We start from the raw sequence: 12,912 nt of genomic DNA, 5'->3' as shown, positions 1-12,912 counted from the left end.
CACCCGTCCCGATTTACACCCGTCCCGATTTACACCCGTCCCGATTTACACCCGTCCCGATTTACACCCTGTCCCTATTTACACCCGTCCCGATTTATACCCGTCCCGATTTACACCCGTCCCGATTTACACCCGTCCTGATTTACACCCATCCCTATTTACTCGAGTCCCGATTTACACCCCGTCCCGATTTACACCCGTCCCGATTTACACCCATCCCTATTTACTCGAGTCCCGATTTACACCCGTCCCGATTTACTTGAGTCCCGATTTACACCCCGTCCCGATTTACTCCAGTCCCGATTTACATCCGTCCCAGTTTACACCCGTCCCGATTTACACCCGTCCCGATTTACACCCGTCCCGATTTACACCCGTCCCGATTTACACCCCGTCCCTATTTACACCCGTCCCGATTTATACCCATCCCGATTTACACCCGTCCCGATTTACTCTTGTCCCGATTTACACCCCATCCCGATTTACACCCCATCCCGATTTATGCACCTGGATTTATATCCCTCGATTTATGCACCTGGATTTATACCCCCCCAATTTACATCCCGTCCCGATTTACACCCGTCCCGATTTACACCCGTCCCAATTTACACCCATCCCGATTTACACCCCTTCACAATTTACACCCGTCCCGATTTACACCCGTCCCGATTTACACCCATCCCGATTTACACCGTCCCGATTTACACCCCGTGCCGATTCATACCCGTCCTGATTTACACCATCCCGATTTACACCCGTCCCGATTTAAACCCTGTCCCGATTTACGCCCTTCCCGATTTAGATCCGTCCCGATTTACACCCGTCCCGATTTACAACCCGTCCCGATTTACACCGGTCCCGATTTACAACCCGTCCCGATTTACTCGAGTCCCGATTTACACCCCGTCCCGATTTACACCCCATCCCAATTTATGCACCTGGATATATACCCCTCGAATTATGCACCTGGATTTATACCCCCCCGATTTACACCCCGTCCCGATTTACACCCGACCCGATTTACACCCGTCCCAATTTACACCCGTCCCAATTTACACCCATCCCGGTCTACACCCCTTCACGATTTACAACCCTTCCCGATTTACACCCTTCCCGATTTACACCCATCCCGATTTACAACCCGTCCCGATTTACACCCGTCCCGATTTACACCCGTCCTGATTTACAACCCGTCCCGATTTACACCCGTCCCGATTTATAACCCGCCCCGATTTACTCGAGTCCCGATTAACACCCCGTCCCGATTTACACCCGTCCCGATTTACTCACGTCCCGATTTACTCAAGTCCCGATTTACACCCCGTCCCGATTTACTCCAGTCCCGATTTACACCCGTCCTGGTTTGCACCTGTCCCGATTTACACCCGTCCCGGTTTACACTCCATCCCGATTTACACCCGTCCCGATTTACACCCGTCCCGATTTACACTCCGTCCCGATTTACACCCGTCCCGGTTTACACCCGTCCCGATTTTCACTCCGTCCCGATTAACACCCATCCCGATTTACAACCCGTCCTGATTTACTCAAGTCCCGATTTACACCCCGCCCCGATTTACACCCGTCCCGATTTACACCCGTCCCGATTTAGAACCCGTCCCGATTTACTCCCGTCCCGATTTACTCCAGTCCCGATTTACACCTGTCCTGGTTTACACCCGTCCCGATTTACTCGAGTCCCGATTTACACCTCGTCCCGATTTACACCTCGTCCCGATTTAATCCAGTCCTGATTTACACCCGTCCCGGATTACACCCATCCCGATTTACACCCCTTCACGATTTACACCCCGTCCCGATTTACACCCGTCCCGATTTACAGCCCTTCATGATTTACACCCCGTCCCGATTTACACCCATCCCGATTTACACCCGTCCTGGTTTAAACCAGCCCGATTTACACTCCGTCCCGATTTACACCCCGTCCCGATTTACACCCGTCCCGATTTACAGCCCTTCATGATTAACACCCCGTCCCGATTTACACCCGTCCCGATTTACACCCGTCCCGGTTTACACCCGTCCCGATTTACACTCCGTCCCGATTTACACCCGTCCCGATTTACACCTGTCCCGATTTACACCCCGTCCCAATTTACTCGAGTCCCGATTTACAACCCGTCCCGATTTACACCCGTCCTGATTTACACTCCGTCCCGATTTACACCCGTCCCGATTTACACCCGTCCCGATTTACAACCCGCCCCGATTTATACCCGTCCCGATTTACACCCGTCCCGATTTACACCCGTCCCAATTTACACCCATCCCATTTTACACCCCTTCACGATTTACACCCGTCCCGATTTACTCCAGTCCCGATTTACATCCGTCCCGATTTACACCCGTCCCGATTTACACCCGTCCTGATTTACACTCGTCCCGATTTACACCCGTCCCGATTTACACCCTTCACGATTTATACCCCGTCCCGATTTACACCCATCCCGATTTACACCCGTCCCGATTTACACCCGTCCCGATTTACACCCGTCCCGATTTACACCACTTCATGATTTACACCCCGTCTCGATTTACACACGTCCCGATTTACACCCCGTCCCGATTTACACCCGTCCCGATTTACAGCCCTTCATGATTTACACCCCGTCCCGATTTACACCCATCCCGATTTACACCCGTCCTGGTTTAAACCAGCCCGATTTACACTCCGTCCCGATTTACACCCCGTCCCGATTTACACCCGTCCCGATTTACAGCCCTTCATGATTAACACCCCGTCCCGATTTACACCCGTCCCGATTTACACCCGTCCCGGTTTACACCCGTCCCGATTTACACTCCGTCCCTATTTACACCCGTCCCGATTTACACCTGTCCCGATTTACACCCCGTCCCAATTTACTCGAGTCCCGATTTACAACCCGTCCCAATTTACACCCGTCCTGATTTACACTCCGTCCCGATTTACACCCGTCCCGAGTTACACCCGTCCCGATTTACAACCCGCCCCGATTTATACCCGTCCCGATTTACACCCGTCCCGATTTACACCCGTCCCAATTTACACCCATCCCATTTTACACCCCTTCACGATTTACACCCGTCCCGATTTACTCCAGTCCCGATTTACATCCGTCCCGATTTACACCCGTCCCGATTTACACCCGTCCTGATTTACTCGAGTCCCGATTTACACCCTGTCCCGATTTACACCAGTCCTGATTTACACCCATCCCTATTTACTCGAGTCCCGATTTACACCCCGTCCCGATTTACACCCGTCCTGATTTACACCCATCCCTATTTACTCGAGTCCCGATTTACACCCGTCCCGATTTACTTGAGTCCCGATTTACACCCCGTCCCGATTTACTCCAGTCCCGATTTACATCCGTCCCAGTTTACACCCGTCCCGATTTACACCCGTCCCGATTTACACCCGTCCCGATTTACACCCCGTCCCTATTTACACCCGTCCTGATTTATACCCGTCCCGATTTACACCCGTCCCGATTTACACCCGTCCAGATTTACACCCATCCCTATTTACTCGAGTCCCGATTTACACCCCGTCCCGATTTACACCCGTCCCGATTTACACCCATCCCTATTTACTCGAGTCCCGATTTACACCCATCCCGATTTACTTGAGTCCCGATTTACACCCCGTCCCAATTTACTCCAGTCCCGATTTACATCCGTCCCAGTTTACACCCGTCCCGATTTACACCCGTCCCGATTTACACCCGTCCCGATTTACACCCGTCCCGATTTACACCCCGTCCCTATTTACACCCGTCCCGATTTATACCCGTCCCGATTTACACCCGTCCCGATTTACACCCCATCCCGATTTACACCCCATCCCGATTTATGCACCTGGATTTATATGCCTCGTTTTATGCACCTGGATTTATACCCCCCCCAATTTACACCCCGTCCCGATTTACACCCGTCCCGATTTACACCCATCCCAATTTACACCCATCCCGATTTACACCCCTTCACAATTTACACCCGTCCCGATTTACACCCGTCCCGATTTACACCCATCCCGATTTACACCGTCCCGATTTACACCCCGTGCCGATTCATACCCGTCCTGATTTACACCATCCCGATTTACACCCGTCCCGATTTAAACCCTGTCCCGATTTACGCCCTTCCCGATTTAGACCCGTCCCGATTTACACCTGTCCCGATTTACAACCCGTCCCGATTTACACCGGTCCCGATTTACAACCCGTCCCGATTTACTCGAGTCCCGATTTACACCCCGTCCCGATTTACACCCCATCCCAATTTATGCACCTGGATTTATACCCCTCGAATTATGCACCTGGATTTATACCCCCCCGATTTACACCCCGTCCCGATTTACACCCGTCCCGATTTACACCCGTCCCAATTTACACCCGTCCCAATTTACACCCATCCCGATCTACACCCCTTCACGATTTACACCCCTTCCCGATTTACACCCTTCCCGATTTACACCCGTCCCGATTTACAGCCCTTCATGATTTACACCCCGTCCCGATTTACACCCATCCCGATTTACACCCGTCCTGGTTTAAACCAGCCCGATTTACACTCCATCCCGATTTACACCCCGTCCCGATTTACACCCGTCCCGATTTACAGCCCTTCATGATTAACACCCCGTCCCGATTTACACCCGTCCCGATTTACACCCGTCCCGGTTTACACCCGTCCCGATTTACACCTGTCCCGATTTACACCCCGTCCCAATTTATTCGAGTCCCGATTTACAACCCGTATCGATTTACACCCGTCCTGATTTACACTCCGTCCCGATTTACACCCGTCCCGATTTACACCCGTCCCGATTTACAACCCGCCCCGATTTATACCCGTCCCGATTTACACCCGTCCCGATTTACACCCGTCCCAATTTACACCCATCCCATTTTACACCCCTTCACGATTTACACCCGTCCCGATTTACTCCAGTCCCGATTTACATCCGTCCCGATTTACACCCGTCCCGATTTACACCCGCCCTGATTTACACTCGTCCCGATTTACACCCGTCCCGATTTACACCCTTCACGATTTATACCCCGTCCCGATTTACACCCATCCCGATTTACACCCGTCCCGATTTACACCCGTCCCGATTTACACCCGTCCCGATTTACACCACTTCATGATTTACACCCCGTCTCGATTTACACACGTCCCGATTTACACCCCGTCCCGATTTACACCCGTCCCGATTTACAGCCCTTCATGATTTACACCCCGTCCCGATTTACACCCATCCCGATTTACACCCGTCCTGGTTTAAACCAGCCCGATTTACACTCCGTCCCGATTTACACCCCATCCCGATTTACACCCGTCCCGATTTACAGCCCTTCATGATTAACACCCCGTCCCGATTTACACCCGTCCCGATTTACACCCGTCCCGGTTTACACCCGTCCCGATTTACACTCCGTCCCTATTTACACCCGTCCCGATTTACACCTGTCCCGATTTACACCCCGTCCCAATTTACTCGAGTCCCGATTTACAACCCGTCCCAATTTACACCCGTCCTGATTTACACTCCGTCCCGATTTACACCCGTCCCGAGTTACACCCGTCCCGATTTACAACCCGCCCCGATTTATACCCGTCCCGATTTACACCCGTCCCGATTTACACCCGTCCCAATTTACACCCATCCCATTTTACACCCCTTCACGATTTACACCCGTCCCGATTTACTCCAGTCCCGATTTACATCCGTCCCGATTTACACCCGTCCCGATTTACACCCGTCCTGATTTACTCGAGTCCCGATTTACACCTGTCCCGATTTACACCCGTCCTGATTTACACCCATCCCTATTTACTCGAGTCCCGATTTACACCCCGTCCCGATTTACACCCGTCCTGATTTACACCCATCCCTATTTACTCGAGTCCCGATTTACACCCGTCCCGATTTACTTGAGTCCCGATTTACACCCCGTCCCGATTTACTCCATTCCCGATTTACATCCGTCCCAGTTTACACCCGTCCCGATTTACACCCGTCCCGATTTACACCCGTCCCGATTTACACCCGTCCCGATTTACACCCCGTCCCTATTTACACCCGTCCCGATTTATACCCGTCCCGATTTACACCCGTCCCGATTTACACCCGTCCAGATTTACACCCATCCCTATTTACTCGAGTCCCGATTTACACCCCGTCCCGATTTACACCCGTCCCGATTTACACCCATCCCTATTTACTCGAGTCCCGATTTACACCCATCCCGATTTACTTGAGTCCCGATTTACACCCCGTCCCGATTTACTCCAGTCCCGATTTACATCCGTCCCAGTTTACACCCGTCCCGATTTACACCCGTCCCGATTTACACCCGTCCCGATTTACACCCGTCCCGATTTACACCCCGTCCCTATTTACACCCGTCCCGATTTATACCCGTCCCGATTTACACCCGTCCCGATTTACACCCCATCCCGATTTACACCCCATCCCGATTTATGCACCTGGATTTATATGCCTCGTTTTATGCACCTGGATTTATACCCCCCCAATTTACACCCCGTCCCGATTTACACCCGTCCCGATTTACACCCATCCCAATTTACACCCATCCCGATTTACACCCCTTCACAATTTACACCCGTCCCGATTTACACCCGTCCCGATTTACACCCATCCCGATTTACACCGTCCCGATTTACACCCCGTGCCGATTCATACCCGTCCTGATTTACACCATCCCGATTTACACCCGTCCCGATTTAAACCCTGTCCCGATTTACGCCCTTCCCGATTTAGACCCGTCCCGATTTACACCCGTCCCGATTTACACCCGTCCCGATTTACACCCGTCCCGATTTACACCACTTCATGATTTACACCCCGTCTCGATTTACACACGTCCCGATTTACACCCCGTCCCGATTTACACCCGTCCCGATTTACAGCCCTTCATGATTTACACCCCGTCCCGATTTACACCCATCCCGATTTACACCCGTCCTGGTTTAAACCAGCCCGATTTACACTCCGTCCCGATTTACACCCCGTCCCGATTTACACCCGTCCCGATTTACAGCCCTTCATGATTAACACCCTGTCCCGATTTACACCCGTCCCGATTTACACCCGTCCCGGTTTACACCCGTCCCGATTTACACTCCGTCCCGATTTACACCCGTCCCGATTTACACCTGTCCCGATTTACACCCCGTCCCAATTTACTCGAGTCCCGATTTACAACCCGTCCCAATTTACACCCGTCCTGATTTACACTCCGTCCCGATTTACACCCGTCCCGAGTTACACCCGTCCCGATTTACAACCCGCCCCGATTTATACCCGTCCCGATTTACACCCGTCCCGATTTACACCCGTCCCAATTTACACCCATCCCATTTTACACCCCTTCACGATTTACACCCGTCCCGATTTACTCCAGTCCCGATTTACATCCGTCCCGATTTACACCCGTCCCGATTTACACCCGTCCTGATTTACTCGAGTCCCGATTTACACCTGTCCCGATTTACACCCGTCCTGATTTACACCCATCCCAATTTACTCGAGTCCCGATTTACACCACGTCCCGATTTACACCCGTCCTGATTTACACCCATCCCTATTTACTCGAGTCCCGATTTACACCCGTCCCGATTTACTTGAGTCCCGATTTACACCCCGTCCCGATTTACTCCAGTCCCGATTTACATCCGTCCCAGTTTACACCCGTCCCGATTTACACCCGTCCCGATTTACACCCGTCCCGATTTACACCCGTCCCGATTTACACCCCGTCCCTATTTACACCCGTCCCGATTTATACCCGTCCCGATTTACACCCGTCCCGATTTACACCCGTCCAGATTTACACCCATCCCTATTTACTCGAGTCCCGATTTACACCCCGTCCCGATTTACACCCGTCCCGATTTACACCCATCCCTATTTACTCGAGTCCCGATTTACACCCATCCCGATTTACTTGAGTCCCGATTTACACCCCGTCCCGATTTACTCCAGTCCCGATTTACATCCGTCCCAGTTTACACCCGTCCCGATTTACACCCGTCCCGATTTACACCCGTCCCGATTTACACCCGTCCCGATTTACACCCCGTCCCTATTTACACCCGTCCCGATTTATACCCGTCCCGATTTACACCCGTCCCGATTTACACCCCATCCCGATTTACACCCCATTCCGATTTATGCACCTGGATTTATATGCCTCGTTTTATGCACCTGGATTTATACCCCCCCAATTTACACCCCGTCCCGATTTACACCCGTCCCGATTTACACCCATCCCAATTTACACCCATCCCGATTTACACCCCTTCACAATTTACACCCGTCCCGATTTACACCCGTCCCGATTTACACCCATCCCGATTTACACCGTCCCGATTTACACCCCGTGCCGATTCATACCCGTCCTGATTTACACCATCCCGATTTACACCCGTCCCGATTTAAACCCTGTCCCGATTTACGCCCTTCCCGATTTAGACCCGTCCCGATTTACACCCGTCCCGATTTACACCCGTCCCGATTTACACCCGTCCCGATTTACACCACTTCATGATTTACACCCCGTCTCGATTTACACACGTCCCGATTTACACCCCGTCCCGATTTACACCCGTCCCGATTTACAGCCCTTCATGATTAACACCCCGTCCCGATTTACACCCGTCCCGATTTACACCCGTCCCGGTTTACACCCGTCCCGATTTACACTCCGTCCCTATTTACACCCGTCCCGATTTACACCTGTCCCGATTTACACCCCGTCCCAATTTACTCGAGTCCCGATTTACAACCCGTCCCAATTTACACCCGTCCTGATTTACACTCCGTCCCGATTTACACCCGTCCCGAGTTACACCCGTCCCGATTTACAACCCGCCCCGATTTATACCCGTCCCGATTTACACCCGTCCCGATTTACACCCGTCCCAATTTACACCCATCCCATTTTACACCCCTTCACGATTTACACCCGTCCCGATTTACTCCAGTCCCGATTTACATCCGTCCCGATTTACACCCGTCACGATTTACACCCGTCCTGATTTACTCGAGTCCCGATTTACACCTGTCCCGATTTACACCCGTCCTGATTTACACCCATCCCTATTTACTCGAGTCCCGATTTACACCCCGTCCCGATTTACACCCGTCCTGATTTACACCCATCCCTATTTACTCGAGTCCCGATTTACACCCGTCCCGATTTACTTGAGTCCCGATTTACACCCCGTCCCGATTTACTCCAGTCCCGATTTACATCCGTCCCAGTTTACACCCGTCCCGATTTACACCCGTCCCGATTTACACCCGTCCCGATTTACACCCGTCCCGATTTACACCCCGTCCCTATTTACACCCGTCCCGATTTATACCCGTCCCGATTTACACCCGTCCCGATTTACACCCGTCCAGATTTACACCCATCCCTATTTACTCGAGTCCCGATTTACACCCCGTCCCGATTTACACCCGTCCCGATTTACACCCATCCCTATTTACTCGAGTCCCGATTTACACCCATCCCGATTTACTTGAGTCCCGATTTACACCCCGTCCCGATTTACTCCAGTCCCGATTTACATCCGTCCCAGTTTACACCCGTCCCGATTTACACCCGTCCCGATTTACACCCGTCCCGATTTACACCCGTCCCGATTTACACCCCGTCCCTATTTACACCCGTCCCGATTTATACCCGTCCCGATTTACACCCGTCCCGATTTACAATCCATCCCGATTTACACCCCATCCCGATTTATGCACCTGGATTTATATGCCTCGTTTTATGCACCTGGATTTATACCCCCCCAATTTACACCCCGTCCCGATTTACACCCGTCCCGATTTACACCCATCCCAATTTACACCCATCCCGATTTACACCCCTTCACAATTTACACCCGTCCCGATTTACACCCGTCCCGATTTACACCCATCCCGATTTACACCGTCCCGATTTACACCCCGTGCCGATTCATACCCGTCCTGATTTACACCATCCCGATTTACACCCGTCCCGATTTAAACCCTGTCCCGATTTACGCCCTTCCCGATTTAGACCCGTCCCGATTTACACCCGTCCCGATTTACAACCCGTCCCGATTTACACCGGTCCCGATTTACAACCCGTCCCGATTTACTCGAGTCCCGATTTACACCCCGTCCCGATTTACACCCCATCCCAATTTATGCACCTGGATTTATACCCCTCGAATTATGCACCTGGATTTATACCCCCCCGATTTACACCCCGTCCCGATTTACACCCGTCCCGATTTACACCCGTCCCAATTTACACCCGTCCCAATTTACACCCATCCCGATCTACACCCCTTCACGATTTACACCCCTTCCCGATTTACACCCTTCCCGATTTACACCCATCCCGATTTACAACCCGTCCCGATTTACACCCGTCCCGATTTACACCCGTCCTGATTTACAACCCGTCCCGATTTACACCCGTCCCGATTTATAACCCGCCCCGATTTACTCGAGTCCCGATTAACACCCCGTCCCGATTTACACCCGTCCCGATTTACTCACGTCCCGATTTACTCAAGTCCCGATTTACACCCCGTCCCGATTTACTCCAGTCCCGATTTACACCCGTCCTGGTTTGCACCTGTCCCGATTTACACCCGTCCCGGTTTACACTCCATCCCGATTTACACCCGTCCCGATTTACACCCGTCCCGATTTACACTCCGTCCCGATTTACACCCGTCCCGGTTTACACCCGTCCCGATTTTCACTCCGTCCCGATTTACACCCATCCCGATTTACACCCGTCCCGATTTACAACCCGTCCCGATTTACTCAAGTCCCGATTTACACCCCGCCCCGATTTACACCCGTCCCGATTTACACCCGTCCCGATTTAGAACCCATCCCGATTTACTCCCGTCCCGATTTACTCCAGTCCCGATTTGCACCTGTCCCGGTTTACACCCGTCCCGATTTACTCGAGTCCCGATTTACACCCCGTCCTGATTTACTCCAGTCCTGATTTACACCCGTCCCGGATTACACCAGTCCCGATTTACATCCGTTCCGGTTTACACCCGTCCCGATTTGCACCCATCCCAATTTACACCCCTTCACGATTTACACCCCTTCCCGATTTACACCCGTCCCGATTTACACCCGTCCCGATTTACAACCCTTCATGATTTACACCCCGTCCCGATTTACACCCGTCCCGATTTACACCCCGTCCCGATTTACACCCGTCCCGATTTACACCGTCCCGATTTACTCGAGTCCCGATTTACACCCCGTCCCGAATTACTCCCGTCCCGATTTACAGCCGTCCCAATTTATGCACCTGGATTTATACCCCCGGATTTACACCCGTCCCAATTTACACCCATCCCGATTTACACACGTCCCGATTTACACTCGTCCCGATTTACACCCGTCCCGATTTACACCCTTCACGATTTACACCACTTCACAATTTACACCCCGTCTCAATTTACACACGTCCCGTTTTACACCCCGTCCCGATTTACACCCCGTCCCGATTTACACCCGTCCCGATTTACAGCCCTTCATGATTTACACCCCGTCCCGATTTACACCCGTCCCGATTTACACCACTTCACGATTTACACCCCGTCTCGATTTACAAACGTCCCGATTTACACCCCGTCCCGATTTACACCCGTCCCGATTTACAGCCCTTCACGATTTACACCCCGTCCCGATTTACACCCGTCCCGATTTACACCCGTCCCGGTTTACTCCCGTCCCGATTTACACTCCGTCCCGATTTACACCCGTCCCGATTTACAACCCGTCCCGATTTACTCGAGTCCTGATTTACACCCCATCCCGATTTACACCCCATCCCAATTTATGCACCTGGCTTTATACCCCTCGAATTATGCACCTGGATTTATACCTCCCCCGATTTACACACCGTCCCGATTTACACCCGTCCTGATTTATACCCGTCCCGATTTACACCTGTCCCGATTTACACCCGACCCGATTTGCACCCGTCCCGATTTACACCCGTCCCAATTTACACCCCTTCACGATTTACACCCCGTCCCGATTTACACCCGTCCCGATTTACACTCGTCCCGATTTACACCCCTTCACGATTTACACCCCGTCCTGATTTACACCCGTCCCGATTTACACCCCGTCCCGATTTACACCTGTCCCGATTTACACCCGTCCCGATTTACTCGAGTCCCGATTTACACCCCGTCCCGATTTACACCCGTCCCGATCTACTCGCGTCCCGATTTACATCCCGTCCCGATTTACTCCCGTCCCGATTTACACCCGTCCCAATTTATGCACCTGGATTTATGCCCCCCGGATTTACACCCGTCCCAATTTACACCCATCCCGATTTACACCCGTCCCAATTTACACCCATCCCAATTTGCACCCCTTCACGATATACACCCCTTCCCGATTTACACCCGTCCCGATTTACACCCATCCCGATTTACACCGTCCCGATTTACACCCGTCCCGATTTACACCCCGTCCCGATTTACACCCGTCCCGATTTACAGCCCTTCATGATTTACTCCCCGTCCCGATTTACACCCGTCCCGATTTACACCCGTCCCGGTTTACACCCGGCCCGATTTACACTCCGTCCCGATTTACACCCGTCCCGATTTACTTGAGTCCCGATTTACACCCCGTCCCGATTTACTCCAGTCCCGATTTACATCCGTCCCAGTTTACACCCGTCCCGATTTACACCCGTCCCGATTTACACCCGTCCCGATTTACACCTGTCCCGATTTACACCCGTCCCTATTTACACCCGTCCCGATTTATACCCGTCCCAATTTACACCCGTCCCGATTTACACCCGTCCAGATTTACACCCATCCCTATTTACTCGA

Source organism: Somniosus microcephalus, chromosome 11 (assembly GCF_052327205.1).
Source record: "Somniosus microcephalus isolate GS21.2 chromosome 11, FLI_Smic_1.0, whole genome shotgun sequence".
NCBI lineage: Eukaryota > Metazoa > Chordata > Chondrichthyes > Squaliformes > Somniosidae > Somniosus > Somniosus microcephalus.
This window is presented reverse-complemented; position numbering follows the sequence as displayed.